Genomic DNA, 26,584 nt, shown 5'->3' on the forward strand with positions numbered 1-26,584 from the left:
AGTCAAATAATAAAGTCAGGCAAATTCTACTTCACAGGAAACAATGGAGATATTTAAATTACAATCTGTGGTCACTTGCATTTTTAAGCACCTTTACTGTAATATAGATCCCAAATTATGTCTCAGGAGCATCAGCAAACAATGCTGTCACTGAACATTTTAAAAATTGAACATTAATTTTTTGTTACAAGTGGAATCATTCTATATTCCAACTGTTGCCAACTCTTTGGGCCGATTCACCCATCCCGCTGCGCTAAGTTTTGAAGCAGGCTGTGAAATTCCCGCAGTGCCTGATATGTGGAATCCGCGCTGAGCGTCCAACCCCAATAGCATCTCTCAGAGCCAGATTCTCAGCAACGTCAGCTCTGTGCCGGAAATCGGAGGGGAGATGCATAAATTACTTAAACGAGCATCTCCAGGATTGAAGTCTTTGGGTGGTCTATTAGCAGGCCCAGGATTGAAGTTTTCGGGTGGGCTAGGATCTCCCCCCACCAGAGTGGTTCACTTTTGGGGAGCTAGCCATCCAAACCCCTTGGAGTGAAGGGGAGGCAATCCGAGGTCCCCAGAGGATCAGGCGGCTGGGGGGATGGTGCCCCCTGGACATTATCACTTTGGTAGTGCCAGCCTCTGGCACTGCCCAAGGGGCATAGTGCCTATGCCCGGGGACCTTGGCACAGCCCATGGAACATGGGGTAGGGGCACGTCTCAGTGCTGACGGTGCGGCGCCTGTGCACTCGCCCGTTCAGCGCTATGCTCCAGCGGAAGGCAGTCCCACCCATTGATTTCTGGAGTGAATCACACTACTGCACTCTGCAGTGTACAGAATGTGGGGGATTCTTTTTTAAACTCCCACTGAAAAAGTCAGTGTGATTTAGTCCAGTTTTCACATGACTTCAACACTTTGAATTTTGGGGGAAGAATTCAGTTAAATAAAGCTGTACAATTCATAAACGGGGTAATATCAATTTCCTCTCATCAATGGCTACTTGTGCTGTAGATTACAAGTGAATTAGTGAATAAAACTGTTACGTTGTCTGAAGGGTCAAGGTTTCTCAGATTTGAAAAAAACAGAAAGTTCCAAGGCTGAAGACATAAGGCACAGAAAAAGAGAAAGGCTATTCAGTACTTGGGAGTGACACAACCATCACTCTTGCTCCTAATTCTTAAGTTTGCATGTTTTTATTAGGGACGGTGCAGAAAAAATTCAGAAGAATGATTCCAGAGATGAGTGACTATAGTAGTGTCGACAATTGGAGAACTTATGGCAGTTTCTCTGAGAGAAAAGAAGGTTGAGGGGTAATTTGATACAGGTATACAAACTTGTGAGCGTTTTGGACAGAGTGGATAAGGAGAAACTGATCCCATTGGTGGAAGAATCAATAACTGGAGAAAACCAATTTAAGATGGAGGAAAAACCTTTTCACACAGCAATTGGTTAGGATTTGGACTATACCCATCTGAGAGTGTGGTGGAGGTAGAGTCAATCGAGGCTTTCAAAATAAAGGTTTAAAGTTAAATTATTAGTCACAAGTAAGGCTTGCTTTTAACTCTGCAATGAAGTTACTGTGAAATTCCCCTAGTTGGCACACTCAAGCACCTGTTTGGGTCAATGCACCTAACCAGCACATCTTTCAGAATGTGGGAGGAAACCAGAGCACCTGGAGTAAACCCACACAGACACAGGGGAGAACATGCAAACTCCACACAGACAGTGGCCCAAGCTGGGAATCAAACCCAGTTTCCTAATGCTGCAAAGCAGCAGTGCTAATCACTGTGCTACTGCACCGCTGGACCTTTACTCAATAAGGAAATACTTGCTCTTGCAGACAGCTGGTGCTGACATGATGGGTTTTTAGGGGGGAGTTTATATTATTTACAACTCTGTTGGAAAGATAAAATTTGAATCCTTTGGAGGGAATTTTCTTGTCCCAGCCGCCTTGGGAATTGGAGGGAGGAACCATGCAAAGGTCTGTTGATCTTGGGCGGGATTTTCCAGTTTTGGGGTGAGCGTGTCCGGAAAATCCCACCCATTGTCTCACTTGAGTCTTTCTAATTTTGTACTTTTACCCTTGATCACGGTTTAATAGGAGGAGGAAAGGCTGGGGGGAATAAGTTCACAACATACATTTTGCCCATATATATTATTCATTTCAGAAAAACTAAAGGAATTGGGCAAGGAATTACACTTATTTTGAACAATACAAGTGCCTTTCTAGCTCCAAAATGATGCCTGCAGAGTGAGCACTTATGAGGCAATTAGTGCCAAAAGCGGTGATGGTGTTCATGCACACAGCGAGCGTCTACCAGGATTATATAGAATACGCAGATCATGATACTAATGCCCATGTGTAACCTTGCACAGCTGAACATGTATTCAACTGCAGGAAAGGTTTCTCCCCGCTATCCCCCAAGCCCCGCAGTGCTAGATTAGTTGCTAGCTAATTTAGTCTGGTTGGTGCTTGGATTATACAAGTGATTGGTGCTTTTGATATTTGTTTCACGTTGCAAAAGTCTGCAAGGAACATGGGTGCACAAGCGGCCATACCCCTTGGAATGCACCATGTGTGAGAGAAATGAGCAGAGGATACACAGAGCAGGGCCAGCTGCTAGTAGAGAGAGGAGGAGAACTGGGTGAAGGGCTCTAAGCAGGAGGCTATATCTGCTCAGTGTGTGTGGAGGGAGCAATCCTCCTACGCAGCAAGCAAAGTATGAGGCATCTGTGCTTCAGTAAAGATGTCTTCACTGCAACAACAACCACAGCCTGATAGCAGGACTACAGCCAATGGCTGCAAACATGACAATGGTAATGAACCTTTATGCATCAGGCTCCTTCCAGGCTGGAACTGGAGATATTTGAAACCTCCTGCAGTTTGCTGTCCACTCTTGCATGAAGGAGGTCACTGAGGCTTTCTATTGAAAGAAAGCTAATTACATTTAATTCTCCCTTGCCAGAGAAAAGCAGGCAGAGTGAGCATGTGTCAAGATGAATGTAGGCTTCTCCATGGTGCAGTCTGCTATTGACTACATACACAGCACTTTGCAGGTGCCACATGTCAGCTCTGAGTTGTATCATTCCCTCAATGCCCAGCTGGTGTGCAGCTACACACATGAATGCTAATGCCTGCTGTCCTGGTAGCAGTCATTTTGCTTTCAATTTGTGGCAATCCAGGAAACCAAAGGGTGGCTCCTAACATGGAAGAGCTATTCACCAATCACGTGACTTACGAAGCTGATGTGCAGCCCATACCAATGTGCACGGCTTGTGTCCATAAAGATCACAGGGAAGATTCTACAGCCCTTCCTGCTGGCAGAACAGGATGGTGGCTCTTGTGGCAGGTTCCCCAGCAGCGCTGCCAGTGGGCAATGCAAATGGCCATTGACTTCGCGGCCGATGCTGAGCCGCCTCTGCCACTGGAAAACCTGCCACGGGGCAGTCAGAAAATTCTGGCCCGCACTGCCACAGGGCACGTAGTGGAGCAGATCTGCTCCCATTGCCTTAACCATTCGGGTGGAGCCCTGCAGTACTCACTGAGTGAGTGTTGAGATTCATGGTAATTTGTTGCATGGTGCACAATATACCATCATGAGGGGCAAGCGAATGCCAACAGTTACAACATGAACAGCTGAGGAACATAAAAAGGCAGAGGAAGAGAAGAAAGCAAGGAGGCAACCTCGTCAACCTCTTTCAGTCCAGGCAGAACGCAACTGTGTGTGATACATATAAACTCAACACTAATTCCCTGTTCAGTAACATTCTCACACCTTAACTTCCCTTTCTCACTCACCATCACGGTCAGCACTCTGCCAGAAATGAAAACACAAAGGCCATAACGCATACACCTTTGTGCATTTCCTCACTCACTGTTTTCCAGATACCTTTGCCTATCCACTGTGCTAACCCTAGTGGTTAGAGGCTGCTGAGCTTCACTGGGAGAGACTGCTGACGGCTTTGCAGGATGACCTCAAGAAGCTCTGGGTATCAAAGGACCAACTTCAGATTGCACCATCTCAGTGAGGGAGGTTGCAGCCTGGGCTGGCTGGCTGGTTGATTGACAGGCATCAACAAGGGCCCTGGAAAAGTGGCAGGGGCGGAGCGATGAGTGGTGACACCTTGCGACAGGACAGCAGACCCATGCTCCACAGGGTCATTGCCATTCCCCTGGGACAGCGCATCAACAATCCCATTAATCTACTGGAGGCCAGATTGCTGAACAGCTATGAAACTCTGCAAACCCCATGTAATCTATAGCAAGATGCTTACAGCCTGAGCATTCATGGTCACACTCAGGCATTGCATGGCTGCTGCATCTGCTGCAATGAAAGCTAAGATAACAATCATCAAATGCTGCATTATGTCCACAAATGTGTGAAGAGAGTTTACCATCAATCTGCCAGTCTGGAGTGGAATCCTCCACACTCTTTGACATTGAACAGATTTTCTGCACCAAGTATTTCATTGCACCTACCCATCAGGTTCACTCAATAGCCTATCCATCAAAGTCCTCAGCAGAGCCTTCCACAGTAGAATGCAAGTGCTACCCTCCAGCAAGCAGGCACATGTGCTACCCTTGCTCTGGGTGATGGCCACACATGTCTAATGTCTCACTGAATGCAAATACCAGTTCTACCCTCTAAATAATGCAGTGTATCAGTTCCTAAGCTGGTGGTTGTGAATGTGAAATGGAGTGACAGTGCATCTTCATTATCACTGTCTTCTTGCTGTTCCTCCACCACTTGGCCAAGTTGTACTTCATGGATTCCTGAAAGGAGAAAGGCACAAGGATAAGGTTTGCCAGGGGAGGGGTCTAAAGCCATCTGCAACTTGTAAATCAGAAGACAGTGCAATGAGGATGGGGTAGGATGTTCAAAAAAGGATTTGACATGAGGCTAGGATAATCTTTAATGATTTCATCCTTGTTGACTACAGTTACAGCAATGACCATCCCAATAATGTCCAGGACGTTTTCTTCCCTGAGGATTGGAACATGTAGGCATGCCCTGTGATCCAGCTGGTTTGCTCCTGGTGTCTCCAGTTGCGTGCTGCCTGAACTTATCACATACAGAGATCCCAAGGGTATGGAATTTAGCTCCTATCATCTCCTGCTTACACTTAGATCTCTGTTTTAGTGTCTTACCTGTCCTCCTAATGAGCAAGTTGCCATGTTACATCCCTGCTTAAAACTGAAGTTGCATTGTGGATATATCACAGAGACTTGTGTTTTTATCAGAATCATCCTGTTCAATGATATTGAGTTCTTTCATCCAACTCGTGGCACAATCAGATGTCAAGCCGGGAGGAAATGTTTGAGCTGAGATTTAGCCTCTCCCAGCTCTGGAATCCCTGGATGAGCTGCTGTTAATCAAACATTGACCATGGGCCCATTGCTCAACCCCCACCCTCACCATAATCCCAAAGAATCAGAATGCTTATGAGCCCAAGGGAAGACTTAAAACGAGAGACCTCTTGAAGATGGAAGGGACACAATGAAGGCAGAGTTATCACCTATCAGGTCAACATACTGTGTTTTAACCTGTCAAATTAAATTACCTGCTTGTTTTAAAAGAATTTAATGCCCCTTTCCCCAAATCTAAATTAAATCAGACAAAATAATCAATAGTTGTCTGGAGAGTAGAGAGAGAAGATTGAATAAGGACAGGAGCAATTTGGGTTGAAATGCCCTTGTATCATTCACCAGTGCTCAAGAGAAAGGGGTCCTTGTCAAAAGGTTACTGGAGAGCTGCAAGCACCTCTGTACGGGGCACAGCCTACAGGAGATGGGAGAAGATTTAGGAAAAGGATGGGAGTGAGCGAGGGGGTGGGAGGGCGAGGGGTGGAAGGGGATGGATGGTAAGGAAGGGAAGAAAGGAGGGGAAGGGAAAGACAGATAAATGGCAACGTGCGCCACAGCAGCAAGAGTTAGACTATGGCTCGTCCAAAGTGAAAACTAAGGCCATCTGTTGGAGGTAATCTTCTCTTGCCTTTTTGACCCTGGCACTGCCACATTAAAAATCTCAGCATGACATTGATGGCAAACATGCATTGCACCTGACTTGGCCACAAGTTGCAAGGAAATCACTTCAAAGCCAGAATCAGAGCTATCTGTGAGTTAAATTTCTCCTCGTAAGCTAGTAGCATTGTGCATGTCAATAAATAAGGAAAAGTACTTTTTTGGTATGTAAAAGCGGCTCTGAACTTTTAAATTCCAAGCAGAACATTCCGTCTTTATTTTCTGCCACTCCAGAGTGATTGCTGTTTTGGAATCTATATTTTATGTCTGTTTTTATATTTGGTCCTGAGGTATGCAATCTAAGAAAAATGTGATTGGGAAAAGTAAATTTTCAGTTTTTGATCGATTTTTTTCTAATTTTTATTGCTTTCGTAACCTCGATTCAAAATGCTTGGGTTCAGGTCAAATCCACTGTTCCCATTGTTGGACCGAATGTGCTTCACCTCAATAATGTGGGTGTTTGTGCCTGTCAGACTGTACAATGTAATTTGTGCTTAATTTATATCAGTTTGCATCAGCTCTTTGTCGCTTGGGTAAGCTGATTTTCATCTTTCCTTCTTGTTTATTTAATTACTTGAAATGAGTTATAAATTCAACTTGCCACTGATTTAGCCAAATAATTTTAAAAAAACACTTCATTCAAAATCTCTGGATGGAATGCAGATGTCCAAAAGAAACAAAGCCTCACAGAGAACAAGGGGATCCGATAGGGTTGATAAAGAAAAACTCTTTCTGCTCCATAGGGAATATACAAGAAGAGATTTTGAAGGTAAATTTTAACACGGAGGTGGCGCCCCATTCCTCACCCACGGTTTAGAAGTGAGGAGCGAGTCCACCTCTGTATAACAGGAAAGCCCTCAGTTGATTTTATGGCCATCAGCCCGTTAATTGGCTCAGACTGAGGGCAAAATTTTCCATCCCGCTTGCCACGGGAATCGTAGCAGGCAGGACATGACCATGCAAGGGGATTGAGGGTTATGGGGAGAAGGCAGGCAAATGGGGATGAGAATCATATCAGCCATTACTGAATGGCAGAGCAGACTTGATGGGCCGAACGGCCTCATTCTAATCCCATTTCTTATGGTCTTATGCAAAGGTCCATTGACCTTGGGCAGGATTTTCCAGTCTTGGGGTGCGAACACGGCTGGAAAATCTCACCCAGAGACTCCTACACCCAATCAGAGGAAATTCCACCCCCCAGAGCTGGCAGCCAATCAACCTGACAAGTCCCAGCAGCATCATTGGGAGCAGTGGCCAATCATGAGACTGCAGGCAGTGAGCCGATCCTCACCCCAATCATCTCTGGCTCTGAATGAAAAGGTGCATGGGACTGGGAGGTGTTAGGCTGGAGCTGGCTTGTGGGAGTCACGACCCAAAGGCCTGAGGAGAACACACAGGATTGGGTCATACCTAGGGAGTGGGATTTTGTTGGGTGGAAATTGTCTGATCAGGAATGATTTAGATTTACACTTAGATTTATTGTCACATGTACTGAGATAGAGTGTGGGCTATCCATACTGTACCATAACATACAAATCATGCCATACATAAGGGCAACAGGATATTAGAATAGAATGCAGAATGTAGTGTTACAGATACAGAGAAAGTGTAGAGAAGATCAGTTCAGTATCTGAAAGGTTCATTCAAAAATTGATAACTTAACTCCCAGCCTGCAACAAGACTGCCGGGATTCACCTGCACAAGATGTAGGAACTCCAGCAGCTGATGAAACATCATCAGCAGCACGTAAAGGCCCTTAAGTGGCTTAAGGACCTCGTCAGTTGGTCCGAGGACGGACAGGCCCTCCAATGCCTCTTACACCACTGACATTCAGAGCTAGGCACAGCATCCCACCGTGCCATCCCATTTGCCTCTCAGCCCACATCCAGAAGAAGCACAAACTACACTCACCGTCTAAACAGCAGAGCTGTATCTCTCAGAAGTGAAGGAGGGAAACACTTCCATGTGCAAAGAGAGGATGAAGTTTGGAACTTTATTCTGAAAATGGGAGTTGATGTGTCAGTTTTTAATTTTCAGTCTGGGCTTGATAGATTTTTTGTTCACCAAAGGCCTTAAGGAGTATAGATACAAACTGGGTATAGGGAGTTAGGTCACAGATCAACAATGTTCTTGTAATAACCTCAACGAGACCCATGACGTGGACCTCTTGAAATACGAGCTCCCTGATTGAGGTAATGATTACCTACCGAATCAGGGAGTCACGTCTGTGCGTATAATGAGGAGTCCTGTCTACTGGCGCTCCGGATTCTGACTGCGCACTCTTAGGACTGGAGATAAGTTTGTAAATAAAAAGAATCTGGTGAAGGGACAGCAGCCTCCAAGGAGTTATTTCAGTTTTCAGTGAAAGGAACTGGCTCGTGGGATTGAATAGCCAACTCCTGTTGCTCTGTTCCTGATTTATCCATATTTACACCCAAGTCAATGACAATGTTTGAAATTATTTCAAATATCGATGGTTTGGTGGGTAACGGTACTACCTGGTGTTGCAAAGAATCACATTGACAAGAAGGTCCAGATATGATGCTGAGCTGCAAATGTGACAATGGTTGAGGTGTTAGAATTGACCTCAGTGCTGGGATGATGAGGGGAAAAAGTCAACCAAAGTTGCCACTGCCGATGACTATCCGCAGGCTTCTGCTGAAAAGTCCATGGAAGGGGGTTTGAACTTGTCAGGGTGGCAAATTCCTGTGGAGGTACAGGAGGAAAGATTCCAAATCGCTAGCCCATCAGCAAGCCCAGCACAAGCCCAACAACATGAGTGCATTCATTAACACATGGGAAAGCCCTGTGGAGCAGGCAGCTCTGAGATGTAAACACGCTAATGGCAATTAAGTGTGCTTTAACTCTGGACTCTTGTGTCCAACGCTGTGCGCACATGTTTCCCTGGAACTCATCCTGTAAAGCAAAATGAGCAATTGACAGACAAGGTAGATTTTAAATACTGAGACATGGTGATTATTTCCTTGTCCAACTAAAAGGCTTTTTATTCTTTCACAGGCTTTTTTCTGCTAGCATGGAATGTCTTTGATCTGCACATTCCACCAGTCAGCTCCACAGCTGCGTGGAAGCACCTTCTGCAACTCTATCTTGGATCTCTGATGATTAGCAAGCAATAATAACACCAGCAGCAGGACAAGCACCAGTAGGGAAACAAGTGGCCTTCTCTCCAACCAGCTGCTGCTCCACAGTTCACAGAATTCAGCTTGTCTGAGACATTGGGTGGGATTTTATGGCCTCACTCATCACAAAACCGTAAAATTCCGCCCGAGGTCATTCGATCTTTCCATTGCTCCCCCCCCCTTGCCCACTCCAATTCCTGTGGCAGGCGGGCCAGTACAATTCCAGCCAATATCCCCAATGCAGAGTGTGTACAAGCAGAGAATTAGCTTTCTAGACATGCACCATCACCTCGGAAGACACAGGGCAGGATTTTCTGATTCTTCCCGCCGATGGGATTTTCCAGTCCCACCGAAGGCAATCTCCATGGCAACATGGCCAGTAAGCAACACAAACAGCCATTGACTTTGGCAGGACCAGGAGCTCCCACTAGCGGCCAATGGTGAAATGCCTCCAGCAATGGAGAAAACCCATTGGGGGTTGGGGGTCGTCAGAACATTCTGACCACAGACCTCTTCCTCAGGCTGAGATTTGCAGCCTTCTGCAAGAATACCTCCTATCAAGTGGACAAGGTGAGTATGTATTACCCAAGGCCATCCAGATCACTGTGATCCTGATTTTCCACCTCTCTTACTGCTTTCAGGGATCTGCTGGAAATATTTGTCAAATCTAACAACTTGCTGCCTGCAAGCGCATCTCCCAGGTGACCAAAGTCTTCCAGGTCTGCCATTTAGACACACCGCCATGGGTGAGACCAGTCTGAACGAGAGGGTCTCTGGATTTGCTGCTGTGGCTGGATTCCCCCAGATGACTGGAACACACGTAAGAATCAAGCTTCCCTCAGATCACCCCGCAGCATTCATCAATTGAAAGAGATTTCACTCACATCATCAGCTGGCCTGTGATCGCCAAAGGTTCATCATGCATGTCTATGCAAGATATGTAGGAAGCTGACAGGATATTTTCATACTGCACTAGTCAAGTCTACTACACATAAGCAGGGTCAGCCCGTGGAGTCTTGGAGGCAATGACAATCCTCTCAGGATATGATTCTTGACACTTGTGGGAAGCCCATCCACTGATATCAGGGAGATGTATCATCAAAACCACAGGGGCACACGTGTAGCCACTGATCAAGCCATTATGATGCTGAAGATGTAATTCAGGTGCCTAGCCAGGTTTGGAGCCAGTATGCAGCAGCAAGGGGTTACAGAACAGTAATGGAGTGCTGCTCCTTACACAATATAATGTAGCACAGAAGACTAGAGCTAAAGGAAGAGGAAGATGATGATCACTCTGTATCTTCAGAGGGGAGGAGAAGGAGGAAAAGGAGAGGCAACAGGAAGGAGATAAGGCAAAGCCGCCAGTGACGTCTGCAGCTGCTCGCTTAGTTACAATGGATACCTGTGGAGGACTGATTCAGACACACATCAGTTCAGTGGAGACAATGCATCCGTCTCTCACAGCAGTTCTGGAACCAGTGTGCTCCTCGTGCATTTTTCACTGCATACAGCAATCCTACAATTAACAATCTTCCATCTCACACACACACACACACATTTCTCCTCTTTACCTGGCTAAAAGCCATTTGGTAGAGGGCAGACAAATAGGGAGAGTGGAATAATGCAGTTTTGAAGTTAAGTTTATGGCTCAGAAACATTATCAGGTATGTGACAACTTAATAATGTTAAACAGCCAAGTGAATATCCTTGTGCAACTACAAATCCTTTCTCTTCCCTTTCTTATTACTCCGATGTGGAGCTACCACTATGGCTTTAGTAGAGTTAGTGGAAGGTTGTTGTATCTGCTCCAATGTCCACTGAGTTTTTCAAAGAGTCAGGAGTGGAAATGCTCTGGGCAGGGTTGCCACTAAAGAACATAAGAAATAGGAACTGGCATAGGCATTTTCCCCTTGAAGCCTGATCATAGCTGATCCTGTGCTTCTACTCCATCTTTGCACATTATCCTTATAGCCCTTCACTCCTTAATTCTCAAGAATCTATTAACCTCTGGCATGAATATACTCAATGACTGGGCATCTACAGCTCTCCAGGGTAGAGAAATAAGTTCACAAGAAACTGGAGCTGGTGTAGGCCATTTTCCCTCTCATGGCCTACAGTACCTCCCTTCTAGCTAAGAGTTGGAGAGCAGTTTGTTGCACTTAAGTGAGGCGCTAAGGTGAAGTTTTCCTGCATCTTGTTTAAGGTGGCAGTCTCAGTGTGCAGGTGACTGGTTAAACCAGCACTCAGTTCACAGTCCTGTCTGATGTTCCATGCAGATGACTACTCTTCCTATGGATGTGGACATCAGTTTGAATGCTTGAGACATCACAGCACTCAATCTGGAGATCGGGCACCTCCAATCTCTTACCGATAGTAGGCAGTCCCTCTGGAAAGGGTTGAAAGAAGCTGACACATTTTCTGCGTTTGTTCCAAAATTGTCCTCTTCATAGGCACTCCCCTCCCTTCCCCCACCCGTTCCCAACTCGTCCCCAGGGCTCAGCACTTATGCCCAGCTGAGGAGGGAGTGGCGGCAACCCTTCGATGAACTCAGCACCACTGTCCCCTTCTCCAATGCCTTCTCCTGCTCACTTGTGATGGGTGAAATAGCATGTAACAACCCAGCTATCTCCCTCAATGCCCCACCAAAAGTGTTTGCGTCTGCACTAGTGTGCAGTGGTCAGGTGACTGAGCATTTTCAGAATGAGTGACCTCCTCTGTGGGGCCTCATCTTTATTCAGCACCACCTCCTGAGGGAAGCTGGCCGGGGAGATGAAAAACATGTATTAGAACTGACTGGATGATCATTGCACAAATCACCATACTTCAGAGGCTGCTGGCATCTCCAGGAATGTTGTATGCCATGTGGCTACATTTAATTCTGTCACGGGATGGCTGGGAGGCCCCTTATCTTTCCCTCACCAATGGTCAAGCTTTAGGAGACCTGGCTTATTGCCATTACTCTCTCCTTTCCAGCTGTTAAGATGGAGGTAACCTGAGGGCTAACCTGAGTTCTCTGTCTGTCACTGCTGTCCTGTATTCCCTTCTCCTGCAAGAACAGGAAGGAGAGACCTAAGAGTGTGGTCTGTCGAATGTTTTAAGAAGATGGATGGACAAGAAATGTGGTGGGTCACTGTGATGGGTGTAGCATTGCAGTGAGATAAAGTTGAGTCACATCTGGGTATATGAAGAGGTGCTGAGAGAGATGCAGATGCGTATTATGGTTATGTTTGTTGGTCTGACACGTAATGTGCAGGAGAAGGCTGGGGAAGGCAGAGTGAAGGGGATAAGTGTTTGAATGAGCTGTGCCATGCACCTTTCTAGCCCTGTTCAGGTCATTAAACCATTTGCAGCAGGAATAAAGACCAACAGTTGTAACTGACCTTCTTGGCCACTACCAGCCACACCTTCTTGCTGAGGCTGCCATCATCCTCCAATTTTCAGAGAACAGAAACTCCCTGTGGGCCCTTTGTGCCCACAGCATGACATCCAAGGACATATCTGAAAAGCACGGTCTTGCCTTCACATGTTGAGACTCCACCTGTGACGTTCCTGACTCTGTGAAGGCACTTTGAGAGTATGTTCACTCTGATGCTCGCAGAGGATCCCTTTAAATACTGAAGCTGAAACAATCCGATCCAGGTTATCACCACGCTTGCCCACTCCAATCGAGGGTGAGGTTAAAAGTTACTGCCAACCCTGCAATTGAAACATCCGAGTTTCCCATGAATTGCCGATGAGCTTCCTGCCTCCTCACTGCAAATGGGTCTGACAGTTAAAATTCAGTGTTTGATGTTAGCTGAGGATAAGACTGGACTAAGCTCTGATACTTATTTGGAACACATGAAGAATACCACATACGTGAGATTAGGTACAAAGATTGAGGGACTTCTTTTTTAAATGGACACAAAAGTATTTGGGGGATGGTAATGGCCATCCACCGGTGATTAATAACATTTAGAAGATGTAGCTTTCAATGTGATAAAAAGATTAAAACTGCAGAATGGTCTTCCTTACTTCCTGTTAAGAGCAAATGCATCACATGGTGAAGTACAAACCCTTAAGGGGCCAAAAGGTTACTGCATTTGATTACTGGTCTGTACTGAGTTAAATGGCCACTGCTTCAATGTCAATAAAGGTGCTACAATTGCTCTTAATGTATTGATTGGATTATAAAGGGGGCATATCATTCAATGACCTCTGCTGGATGTGCATGTAGGTTAAACAGGTACTGGAAACGGTTTTGCGGTCCCATTGTCAAATATCCTTTTGGCCTTCACAATTTAGAACTCATGCGCGTGGATTGGCTGATTAAGGCGAGGTGCCAGAAATGATCAGTAGGAATAGATGCCACGATGCGGCCTCATTTAGCAAACAGAGTGACAGAAATGAAAACCAGCGGACAAAATATTAAGAGCAGAAACAGATTTAAATTGCAGATCTGCAAGAACTTTTAAGTAGCACAGTCAGATCCACTTCAGTGAACAGGAATCAAAAATGCAAAATCTGTCACTGTTTGCACACACTGTATTCATTGCTACTAATGGAATAATTTTAGTTGCAAATTCTTTATTTTCCAGATTATGCATTTTGCCATGTTTACAGCTCAAATCACACACAGTCACCTTCTGTGTAACATGCTGCATGACTTCTGTTATTTGTACAATTTGCCAAATTACAGCAACTTAAAAGAAATTAACTGTATGAAACACTGTGTTTTGGAAAATTTTCCATTCCAATTAAAAGTAGGCAAGTAAATGTGCAACAGAAAATTATTAACATATCACTGTGAATTCCTGATAAGCTAATAAAATGTCGTGACAAACAGGTTCTTCACTCAACAGGAATCGACTGTATATCATTTGGAATGTAAGATTTTGCATAATGTTACTTTGCAAATAGATATTCTTATCAGACCATCTGCTTAAGATAGACTGCGTTTCTGCCTCGGCATAATATTTCTCAATATGAATTCATGGAATGCAGGCTTTTGACAATTTCTTTCAACCACTCATAAGCATTCTTTCCTGCCTCATTCTAGTTGGCAGAAGAACATATTATCAGTTGAGTGGTACACTACATGTACCCTCCTGTTAAAAGACGACAGATGGGTAATGATAACTTCAAAACAGAGCATTTGAAGCACTGGGGAGGAGACAGTGCGCACTTGACCTTTCAATGTTTACTCAAGGGGGAATGACACTGGTATATGTACTTTACAAAGACAGAGATTAAAGAACTGTATATTTCTCGACAACCCAAATGCTATTCCAGTTAAACATACACCATTTTAGATCATCGGCTTTTCTGCAACAGCGGTGTACATTTTATATTTAACAGAAGCCTTTTCATATCTGTAATGCTGTGGTTGTGTTTGAGTTGGATTCCTGTCATCTATTGCAAAGAAGTGGACAGTCCGGAACTTCAAAGATGATTGAAGCCTCCAAAGCGAAACGCAATCAGGCAGAATCAGTGTGGTCACCGGATTTAATCCCAGAGTCAATAAAACTAACAAGTTGGCTCTGCCCTTGGCACAATGGGAACCGGCGCACTGCCAGCGTGCTCCGCTGCTCAACCACCCAAATGTTGAGATCAAATCATCCAAAAGAGTTCCAAATTAACAAGAATGCTTCGGTTTTATAAATGCCTGAGGTACGATCCCTCAAATATGTCAACTGTCTTCCATTAATATTTGAATATTCTCCTTCAGATTTTCAACTCTTGTTTATCTTCCTCCGATCAAAGCGAACGTATGTTGTGCATTCCCAAACCTTCAATCACTGAGTCCACAAGGCTACTTACTTTCCCGGCTTACTAGGCTATTGCAGAGTTGGCAGCTTTCTGAGTGGCGTGCTAGTTTTTTCAAAGCTGCTGGTTGGTTTTGGTTGATATTCTGGGTTAACAGCTCTGATATTAGAGTATGTATTATGCAACTGACTTAATAATCCATCAATTGCAAAAGCAGCAAGATGGTCCTCAGTCTACCTGCCAAGTTAATTAAGATTCATCAATGTTAAATTCTGATTCCCTTCCATTAAAGGGTAGCTTGTGCAAATATAATATTGTTGCGTGATATGATTTTTTTAAAAATAATCAACCCAGACCATACTGACATGTCCTTTGACTCTGGAACATACAGTCAGAATTGACATCAAACTATCACTTCTTACACCAGTTTCTGCTTCATCCCTCAGCCACGTGTGGTAGTTTGGTTAATGAGTCCCAGTTCACAAGTAATAGTTGTTCCTTTAGGGCATAAGGAGGTAAATCATCATTTCCTTAGATATTGTTTAATGGCGACTGATACAAACATATTTAATTTTCTATCAGTTGCCTGTGGCTAGCTCCAGTTCTGCTCAGTAGCCTGAGGGGACTAAGTTCCACAATTATAATTGCAAAATCTGATTACAACAAGCCAGACTCCGATTTAGGTTTAGTGTGATTGTTATCTTTGTGACTTCCTTTGCATGAATCCTTTTAACTAACTATTACAGTGTAACAAATCATTACATTATGTAAAAACAAAATTTCTTGTGTTTTTAGTTTTGTTCTTTTGAAAACAAATGTTTTCCTTTCAAATGTATTGCTTCCTGTTTGAACTGATATGGAGCAACCAATATGCTCGTTATATATACCCAAGTCGCTTAGTTGTTACTCGAGATAAAATTTAGAACACATTGTACAAAAATGTGCAACACTCAGAAAGGATTTAAAAAAAAGGCCACTACAGCTCACATCCCACTGGATTTTCCTGGATGGGTCTGAGGCAGACAAGGATAGGAAATGTACTTGGGGAAAGGTTTGATCCATACATGGCCTGCTGCATGCAAATTAAACATGAGAAGAACCGTTTGCAACTTGTTTCCCGCCCTTACAATGGACAAGCAGAGCCTCCCGATAGGTCTGTCATCCAGCTATTCAAATGTCAAAAGAAGGGCCCTCAACAGTTTTCCAGAGACAGGCATGCGCAATTGCTCTCAAGCCATTATTGCACAGGCCCAGAGGCAGCTCATAAATTTTGCCCAAACTCTGAATTCTTCATATCGGCAAAATACTGCAGATGCCGGAATCTGAAACAAAAACAGAAAATGCTGGAAAACCTGAGCAGGTCTAGCAGCATCTGCGGAGAGAGAATGCAGCCAATTTTGCGAGTCTGATCGCTCTTTGTCAGAATTTTTCAGGCAGCTTGGAAGTTGCCTTTACCTCCCTCTCTGCAGCCCTCCACAACCTGCCACAGTAGGTTTCGTGCAGTTCCCTATATGGAGCATGTCTCTTGACCCCCAAGAGATGTAAACTATTCATTCCTGGATAGGGTTGCCAACTGTGAGTAAAAGTATTCCTGGTGGTTTCATCACATGAGTTGCGCCCCCCCCCCTTGCTTTTGATGTTCTTTGGATACCCCATCCAGCCTTGTGATACATTACCTTCCTACACCAATTGAAAGGCAAAAAGATTCATTGCCCTGTTGGGTGATGATTGATTTTCAGTCAAAGAGCCTGCCCGCCCTTCCCCATTTTTAATATTTTCTACCTGGCAAAGAAAGATGTTCAAAGAAAATGATTTAAAAAATCCTTTTTGACATCCCAATGATTTTTCGCCTAGTATCCTAGAGATTGGTCTTCAGTTCCTGTAGACTCCAGGCCTATCCCTGGAACAAAGATTGACTGAGTTCACTGCCTAGTACCACCACCACTCAATTCCCTACCTCTCATCAAATAATCTACTTCTAAGGAGATCCACAGTAGTGAATTCTGTTTAATTCAGCAACTTGACTGATTGGAAGTTAACACTTTAGAGAAAATATTGAAAGCACTGAAGAGATTGTGATATAAGAGTGTTCTCTGCACTGGTTTACAGATCAGGTTGGTTATGGAGGTTTGAGTGCTGGTATTGCTGGGTGTATTACTCAAACAGAAATAGTTTCACTCTGGTGCTACGATTCTCTTCTATTCAATCGTGTACTTTGACGGCAGTTGAATATTTCAAAGCTGATTAATTTAAACAAACTGCAGAAGTAATCTGTCGCAAATGCTGCACCAGTCCTTTTATTGATATTGTCACGCTTCTCCACATTACATTTTTATGCAAAAACCTTGAGATACCATACGATGATATGGTGTCTCCTGAGAACCAAATTCCTACTCCTAAATGTAGCAGGCTTAACAGACCCTCAAACACGTATGTCATTGATGGGGGATACTGAACTAGAGTGCCTAATGGATCAAGCTTGCACACTGAACCTGATTTTCAATAAGAAGAAAATCAGACAGGATTAGCAATGGCCGCTTGATCCATTAGGGCTCACTTTGCAATACACCACAGTTGGACTTTATGTCCTTTGCTCCTACTTCTCCTCAAGAGGAAGAACACCCAGAAAAGGGGAACTAAAAATTTGAAGGCATAGGTTTAAGCGGAGAGGGCAAAGGTTTAAAAGGGATCTGAGGGGCAACTACTTCACAGAGAGTGTGTTGCATATATGGGTGGCACAGTAGCACAGTGGTTAACATTGCTACCTCACAGTCCCAGAGACCCGGGTTCAATTCCCAACTAGTGTGGAATCTGTATGTTCTCCCCGTGTCTGCGTGGGTTTCTTTCGGGTGTTCCAGTTTCCTCCCACAGTCCGAAAGATGTGCTGATTAGGTGCATTGGCCATGCTAATTTCTCCCTCAGTGTACCCAAACAGGCGAAGGACTGTGACGAAGAGGGGATATTCACAGTAACTTCATTGCAATGTTAATGTAAGCCTATTTGTGACAGAAATATAAATAAATAACTAATAAAAGTGTACGGAATGAGCTGCCAGAGACAGTGCTTGAAACAGGTTCAATAGCAACATTTAAAAAACATTTGGATAAGTACATGGATAGGAAAGGATTAGGGATATGGGCCAAACACAGACAGTTGGGACTAGCTGGGAGGGCACATGGTCAGCATGGACCAGTTGGGCTGAAGGGCCTGTTTTTGTGCTGAATTTTGCAATGACTCTATGGTGGGGGGGGGGCGCTGTGGGGCAGTTGCAGGGAGGGGGGGTGGATTTAGCCATCCTGGTCATCATAGTGGGTGGGGGAGGGGGACAGACCATGGAACGGTCTGTTGGCCTCAGGCAGGATTTTCCAGGTTTGGGGTAATCATGGCCAGAAAATCCAAACCAATGACTCTTTAACATTAGCTCACAGTATCACTGGAAAAGAGAAGATAAAAGAGATAATTATCTTATAAAGCCTCGAAAATAAATTGCAGCACATCACAGACTCTGATCTGACATACTGCTGGACATGCTTTATAAAGCACTTAACCTAAGGAAAATTACAACTATACCGATAGGATTTTACAATGTCCCACATAATAGATACAAGAAAAACTGTCTGTTGGAGGAGAAAATTGGCTGTCCAGAATAAGTTAAGAAAATAGTTGACCTCTGCCCTCAAGATATAATTGTATTACTATAATCTGCAGGATACCAACTTAAGACAGAAGCAAATTGAAAGAACAAAACATTCTTGTTACTAAGTAGTAAGAAAGTTTCTTGATTATAATTCCTGGCTAACAGGATTGAACAAACAAAATGTTTTAAAAAGGATAAAGTTCAAATCTTCCAAAGAAACTAAGGATGACTTAAAGGGTACCATGCACATGTGTATTATAAAAGGCCAGTGCAAGGCCACAGTTGTACTGTGGGCTTCAGATGACACCATGGACAATCACATGATTGTGATTTGAACCTCCAAGATTAGATTCAGTTTTGAAATCAATCCAAACTCTCTGGTATTTATTTCTATCTTTTCCACATCCCACTGACCCTGCGTCCCTACTCTTCCCCACTCCCAACTGAAAGGCAGCAAAGGATATGGGAGAAAGAGGGATCAGGATATTGAATTCGATGATCAGCCAAGGTCAAAATGAATGGCTGAGTGGGCTCGAAGGGCTAAATGGCCTACTCCTGCTTTTAGTTTCTACATTTCTATGAAAGATTGAAGTCCTTGCCAGAGCATGGTTCATGAGTGTTTGACACTATCCAGTTCCTCACCCAAGAAGTCATACTTCCCATAACAGCCCAGAGAGTATGCTTTGGCATAATTCATAATACTATCAGATCATCACAACTCAACCCTTTTCTGTTCTCAGCTGATGCCTACATAGACAAAAGTTTCTACAAGAGCTCACTGGATGATCACCTGGAGCAGAAAGCTTGTTCTTCTCCAACCCAACAGTCAAATAAAGGAGCTGCAAGCATGTTCTTTGCTGGCAGTTTAAGGATGCTGCAATTCATGCATTGGTACAAAAATATATCTCCTTCATTGGTAATTACAATGAAAACTGTCAATGCACACTGTGGTCATCGGTATTTTTATTCTACACACCATTTAAGATAGGACATTTTAATAATTTATGGAGAAAAGTCACAGTAATGCCACACAATATTTGTTCATTTAAGAGAAATGATGGAGATGAACAAGTAAGAACTCTACTACAATTAGCTGCACTGAAATACATTAGACAGTTGAGGAGTTGAAATGACTTTGACACTACAAGAATTCAGTTCGAACAATTTAAGCACTTGAAGCTCAAATGTGTGTTATTGTGTCCATTGCTGCTTTGTCTGTAACACATCTGTTTATTACTTTAGGCTATTTTATCACAACCTAAATTGCTAAATCTTCTTCATCTAGTTTTCTGTGCTCTTTATCACGTTTTCAGCTTGGCATCAGCCAACATGGCAAGCAGATGAAACAGCTCTTCTTTTGCAATGTGCTACTGAAATAATTATTATTTTGTACATTTTTAGCCAGGTAGAAAATGATGTAGGTAAATGTTTTCATCTAGCTTACTGGAAGTAGAGCAGTCAGTAACTCTGACAAAGTGCCCATACTGTCAGGAGGATGAATGCTTTTCCTGGATAGTATATTAATCTCCTGTCATTTTCATCATGCTATGGTGAGTGATCTTATTTTCTTCTCTGTAGCCTTGCAGAAAAGCGTTAAAATGTAAAAACTGCCAAACCGGCATGGTGACTATTGTGTGGATGTTAATTTGTCGAATGCAAGCTGATGCCTGTGTGTTACTGGAAAGTTGCACATATAAATCTCTAATTAAAACAGCAATTTCAGTGTTGACTATTTGCATAAAATATTTATTAATAAGAGTGTCACGCTGGGTGAGATTGCAGTGGGTGCAGACTTGATGGGCTGAATGGCCTCCTTCTGCACTGTCGGGATTCTATGATTTATTTCATCCTTTGAAAGGTCGAAGCGTGAAGGCTAAAATCTCCTTTGGTAGCTGTAATTTAACCTGGCTTATTTTTCTTCTCCCTCCAATGGTTAGTATATATATAATTTGTAGTTATGTTTCAGTGCAACTAAAGTTGCATAAGTAAGTTTTTTAAGTTCATTTATTAGTGTCACAAGTACGCTTACATTAACACTGCAATGAAAATCCCCTGGTCACCACACCCCAGCACCTGTTCAAGTACATTGAAGGAGAATTCAGCATGGCCAATGCACCTAAGCAGCACATCTTTCGGACTCCGGGAGGAAACCAGAACACCCAGAGGAAACCCACGCAGACACGGGGAGGATGTGCAAACTCCGCGCAGTGACCCAAGCTGGGAATCAAACCCGGATCCCAGGCACTGTGAGGCAGCCGTGCCACCATGTGAAATGTGTAGTTATGTGTTGAATTCCTTCAACAGCATCCCAGTCAGGTATATTGGGCAAATACACAGCATGTTGTGGAACTGAAACACATATAGAAGGTCCCAGATTCACGCTATGGTCTGTGCTGATTTAGCTTAACTTAGCCAGATTGGTCTTTGGAGAACTGCAAACAACTTCAGTGTCAGATAAATTTCCGTGTCCATGGGCTTCAGAGAAGAAATATTGGTTGTTTCTACTCTTGCCAAAGTGCATTTTTGTAGCATAAGCAAACACAAGATTGGGCTAGGTAGCACAAAACTAGATCTCCATTGTCATACAGCTGGGAAAAATGATTACCATTTCACATGTCACCAACTTCAGATAGAGCACCACCACTTTGTAGAGAGAAGGAAACATGCTGCAGAAAATGAAACCAAATCTTGTAAATTAGCACTTCACTGAATAGAACAAACGGCCCAATTTTACTATCAACTTACACCTGTTTTCAGTAAAATCGGGCATGAGGCAAGTAGTGTGATCCATACCCAGCTGAAAATGGCCGCAATCAGGCCCACACCCAGACTTGAAACTGGGAGTGTTTCAGATCTGATTTTTAGACCTATTCTCAGGCACTCCTACACGCACTCTGCCTGAAAAAATATCAGCAATTCTGAATCACGCTGCAGAAGCCTGTGAGTGGGGCTTAATGGGCCCAAAACCCTGCAGCTATCCCTCCCGCCATTGATTTCAAGCACAGAACCATCGGATGCTCGGCACTTACCTCCTCACTAGTTGGAGTGCCGGAACCAGACTTTTGCAGAGCATGTCTGCTTTGCGTTCATTCCGTGGTGAATGTGGTGGTAAAGGGGGAAGTGCCAGTAAGATTGGGCGTGCAGCCCATTAAGTCAATTTAAATGCATGCCCGATCGCGGCCATTTTCAGGCCTTGCTAAAGGAGCAACCGGCACAGAGATGGGCATGGATCGCGCTACCCGCCTCATGCCGAACTTTACCAAGTTCTCGTGCCCAAAAACAGGTGCAACTTGATGGTAAAATCAGGCCCCCCCTCCCCCCAGTTTCAAGTCCACCCAGCACTTAATATCAAAATGGTAAAATAGCATCCATAGTCCAAAGGCACCATTAATACAAATAGAACACTTCATCAGGTAGTCATTGTGAACTAAAAGATATGAATGGAAAATCGGTACTGAGACTGTAAAACATTAAGAAACATCCATTACCATGAAAGATCATATAAATGCAAGTCTTTTTTTTGATGGGGAGAAATCTTTTTCCGTCAGAGTAGAATGCAAACTTGAGTTTCTTCTCGAGTTGGGGGACTTTCAATGACTTAACATTCAGCATTACATCAAAAGTTCAAAATATAATAATTGATTAAAATTTTATGTGTCAAACTCAGAAGGGATTCTATCCACAGGTAAAATTGTAGGCAGTCTTTCATTTGAAACAACTAGCCTTTCATGCAGCAGTAAATATTTTAGGTGTTCTGTATGCCAGACTGGTATATTAACTATCATGTTTATAGTATGAAAAGAAATCATAAATGATCCGACTAATCCATAAGCCATTTCATTATCAGTCATGCTAGGATATTTGAAATGCTGCACATGATGTTTTACCTCAGTCATTCATCTCCCCATGTGATTAAATAAGTGAGGACAGATCCAATAATGTAAATTGCACACAGCCTACTGGAATGAGAGACTCATAAGCTAAATAGCTTTTTTTTCTTTGTTTTTACCTTACAGTTTTAACCTAGTAAGTGTTTTTCAATATATTAGCTGATATAACAAATTATTGACTACAAAGTCCATTTGATATCAAGCAATATAGATCAGTGTAAGCATGTGACTAGACTGATCAAATGGCACCGTTTTTTGATTTAATTTAACCACCAAGGTTTATATTCGCATTTATGAACCAGAATAATAACATCACAATTCATTGACGCATTCAGAAACTACGGCCAAAAACTATAATTATCATTTTTATGGTTTTATACATTTCTGTTGCTTTACTGTATATAAGTCAGTAATGTGTCTGAAAAGATAGTGCTCAAAGTGCTAAGGACAAGCTGGTATACTTGTCTGGGATTTTAAAATTATGTTTAAACAATTCCACGCATCCATGCATGCGAATAACATCTTTAACATTTTATTGTGTTTATTCATTTTAGAAAGCCTTCAAAGTTCCAAAGCAGAGTCAGAAAACAATTTTAGGCAGTAAATGAGTGATTAAAAACAGATTTGGAGCTGCATGACAAGTGGGTGGCAAACAGAACTGTTATCATAGTTGCAAAACCAGTTGAATAAATTTAACTCACCCAAGTATCTCTTCAGACCTCTTGACATTATCAGCAAAAAGAATTTTCAGACTGATTTTTTTACTTCTCAATTCCTATTACTATTTTTAAGATGCCTAATTGTAAACAAATTTAAGAGTGTAGTGATGTTCTGTAACCAGAAATTCCATATTATAAATTCTCTTCCTCAAAATAAAACTAGCAAGGCCAACCATAACTTTGTAATTTATAAGTAAGTAAACAGCACATTACAGCAGTTTTGTTGCGAAAGACACTTATTTTAGTTATATTTTTCAATCAAAAAACACATTTTAAGGTAACAGTCTTCGATTATCTTTTCTTTGTGAAGACGCTATATGCAAGTTGATTAAATAAGCAATAACACAAGCTGAAATGTTTATCTTTACGCTGTTTCCTCTGTAATTGAACTGAGTGAAACACTACAACTGGCTTCAATTTATTCAAAGAACTCAACTTCCACCTCAAGCTTTGCAAAGTGATTCTAGCGGAGTACATTTAAAGTTTGTAAACTGGACATAGCTGCTTCAATTTCTGTGAATTTGAGGAACCAAAATACTGAACCTACTGAAAAGATTTGCATTTTATCCTCTTGGTCAGGCTGTGGGACAGTTCGACAAAGTGGTTCTTCTACATCACAATTCATACTTATTGAGCTGTCATCGCCCCCACAATGGCACAGTCGTTCATACTGCTGCCTCATAGCACCAGGGACCCAAGTTCAATTCTGACCTCGGGGCACTGTCTATGTGGAGTTTGCACATTCCCCTCGTGTCTGTGTGGCTTTCCTCCGCATGCTCTGATTTCCTCCCCCAGTCCAAAGATGTGCAGGTTAGGCCAATTGGCCATGTTAGTGGGGTAAGTATGAGGGGTTACTGGAATAGGGCCTGGGTGGGATTGTGATTGGTGCAGACTTGATGGGCCGAATGACCTCCTTCTGCACTGGAAGATTCCATGGGTTCTATGATTCCTCCATTCCTGTTCAAAGATAAAACACTTGCTGTGCGATGCTCCATTTTGTGGCAAAAACCATAAGAGACAACCAGAATTGTAGCATATGGATCTTTGAGAGAGAAGGTAAATTTAAGTGAGAACTAAAAATTTAACCATTAGGCTATCTATCTACTTCCTTATAAGAACATAAGAAATAGGAGCAGGAGTAGGCCATCTAGCCCCTCGAGCCTGCCCCACCATTCAATAAGATCATGGCTGATCCTTTAGTGGATCAGTTCCACTTTCCCGCTTTCTCCCCATAACCCTTAATTCCCTTGTCTATCAGAAATCTATCGACCCGTGACGTAAACATAATCAACGAGGTAGCCTCCACCACTTCAGTGGGCAGAGAATTCCAGAGATTCACCACCCTCTGAGAGAAGAAGTTCCTCCTCAACTCTGTTCTAAACTGCACCACCCCCCCCCCCCCTTATTTTGAGGCTGTGCCCTCTAGTTCTGTTTCCTTTCTAAGTGGAAAGAATCTCTCTACCTCTACCCTATTTAGCCCCTTCATTATCTTGTAAGTCTGTATTAGATCCCTCCTCAGCCTTCTAAACTCCAATGAGTACAGACATCATTTTTATAAAACCATAAATTGAATTTGAAAGAGCATTTTGCTGCTTGACCCCCTCCTACATGTACAACATATTATACAACTTACAATTACTATTGTTTAATTAAATTATTTTCCATGTCTGATTCTGAATTTATACAAATCGTAATGTATTGCAGAAGAATGTTTTGGTGTCCTTATACTTAGTTTTGCCATTTTCTTTTATCCAGTGATGTCTGCTGCAATATTCATGGTAAACATCAATGTTATGAAGGATAGGGTTGTTGAGCACAATTGGTTATAACTTAAGTTGAGTAATGCCAATGGCATCTGCTCAGTCCCATGCCGTCTCAGGTAGGTCTTGGGGCCTTGTCTCCTCTACTTGACCCATTGCGATATCACTGCATCATTCAGCCATGAGTAGCAACCCTCAGACAACTGAGGCTGTTGCATCAAGAGAGCAAGGAAAATTATATGGCTTAATTACACATCATATTGATGTATTAATGCTTGGCATTAAGGATAGACAAGACTTTTAATTCCACTACACCTCTGTCTTCCATCACCACTCTCTACCTACTTCCCCACCCCACTGGCACAATGATTTCTCCATTGAGTATGTTTTCCACCTTGAGCAGATTATATGGAAGAAACAGTATAGAAGGCAAACACTTTATCACAGGATGGAAATAAACACTAATCATAATGTCCGAGGTGGTCACTTATGCAGATCACAGACGAAACAGTAAAATCAGAGGACAGGCTGGCATGGAGCATGAATATTAAAGCAAAAGGGAATAAAAATGTGCACAATGAGACTTTGCTATGTACTGAACACTCGACAGGGCTGAAAGGGTAAGGTTTTAGCAAAGAAGATGGCTCGAATTAAAAACAGTATCCCAAACAGGCATGGAATAAGTTCATATATAATACAAAAATGGACACAGTGGGTTAACACACAATTCTTTAGTACTGGGCCTTCGATTTGAGAATTGAATCCAGATTAATGGGATAAAAGTTTCCTCTAACCGATGTCAGAAATCTATGCAAAGTGAGTTGAGTAGACTTAACTGGCGCCTGGTGGGCAAATGATGACAGCACCATGATGCCATAACTCGGTGCCATTTGACACTAAACTGCCAAATCTATTCAGGAAGGCCACATGGCCAACGCTGGAATTGGATCTGTCAATAGGGAGCAAGATGTGTTGCTCTCCTAAGCTTCATATCATTTTTAAATGTATATAGCCACCATGAGTGTGACACATCAAATCATGCAGCCTTGCTTACAGCCGTCAGTTTACTCTGGACATACATAATTGAACTGTCCAACTTCTGCAAATCTTGGGCTTCTCCTCTCCATGCACAGGCACACAAGTACATTGAGTCATAGTGCACAGAAAGAACCCTGCTCTTCCCTCACAGACATTGGGACTCTCCCATCCCCCATCATTGGTGGCATGTTTCCCCACCCCCTCCCTGACAAGGATAACTAGCATCCGAGCACTGGGGGCCTGCCAGTAGGTCCCCCTTCATACCCATCTCTTCACAACTTCCCTGCATAGCCTCCCACCATAGCCCCCTTCAGAATCACGCTTTACAGCATCTCATCATAGACCCGCTTCATAGCCCCCTTAATAACCCTCTCTTCATAACTCCCCTTTCATCGCCCCCCCTTCAGCCCCACCCCTTGGTGCCCCTCTATCATGCCCTGCCTCTTCAAGACCTCTAGTCAGGCCCCATTCCCACTTAGGCCTGACTCCCACCCTCTTGGCACTGCCCTTGGTGGGCTGGCACTGCCCAACTGACCACTTTCAGTGTGCCAGGTTGGCACTGTGAGTGCCAGGTGGGCAATGCCAAATGGACACTGCCCAGCCATGTCCCTGACAACCCAAGGGCTTTGATGTCCTTCGAGCACCCT

General features: G+C 43.3%; 1 protein-coding gene and 1 pseudogene across 4 annotated transcripts in view; both read right to left on the bottom strand.

Annotated features, from left to right (window-relative positions):
• The window catches only part of znf536 (zinc finger protein 536), a 495,485-nt gene that overhangs the window by 444,365 nt on the left and 24,536 nt on the right, over window positions 1–26,584 (bottom strand). The window lies entirely within an intron of this gene.
• Window positions 12,081–26,584, bottom strand: part of LOC145342109 (uncharacterized) — a 62,701-nt pseudogene continuing 48,197 nt past the window's right edge.

The sequence above is a fragment of the Carcharhinus amblyrhynchos genome, chromosome 4 (assembly GCF_965287045.1).
Source record: "Carcharhinus amblyrhynchos chromosome 4, sCarAmb.v2.hapA, whole genome shotgun sequence".
NCBI lineage: Eukaryota > Metazoa > Chordata > Chondrichthyes > Carcharhiniformes > Carcharhinidae > Carcharhinus > Carcharhinus amblyrhynchos.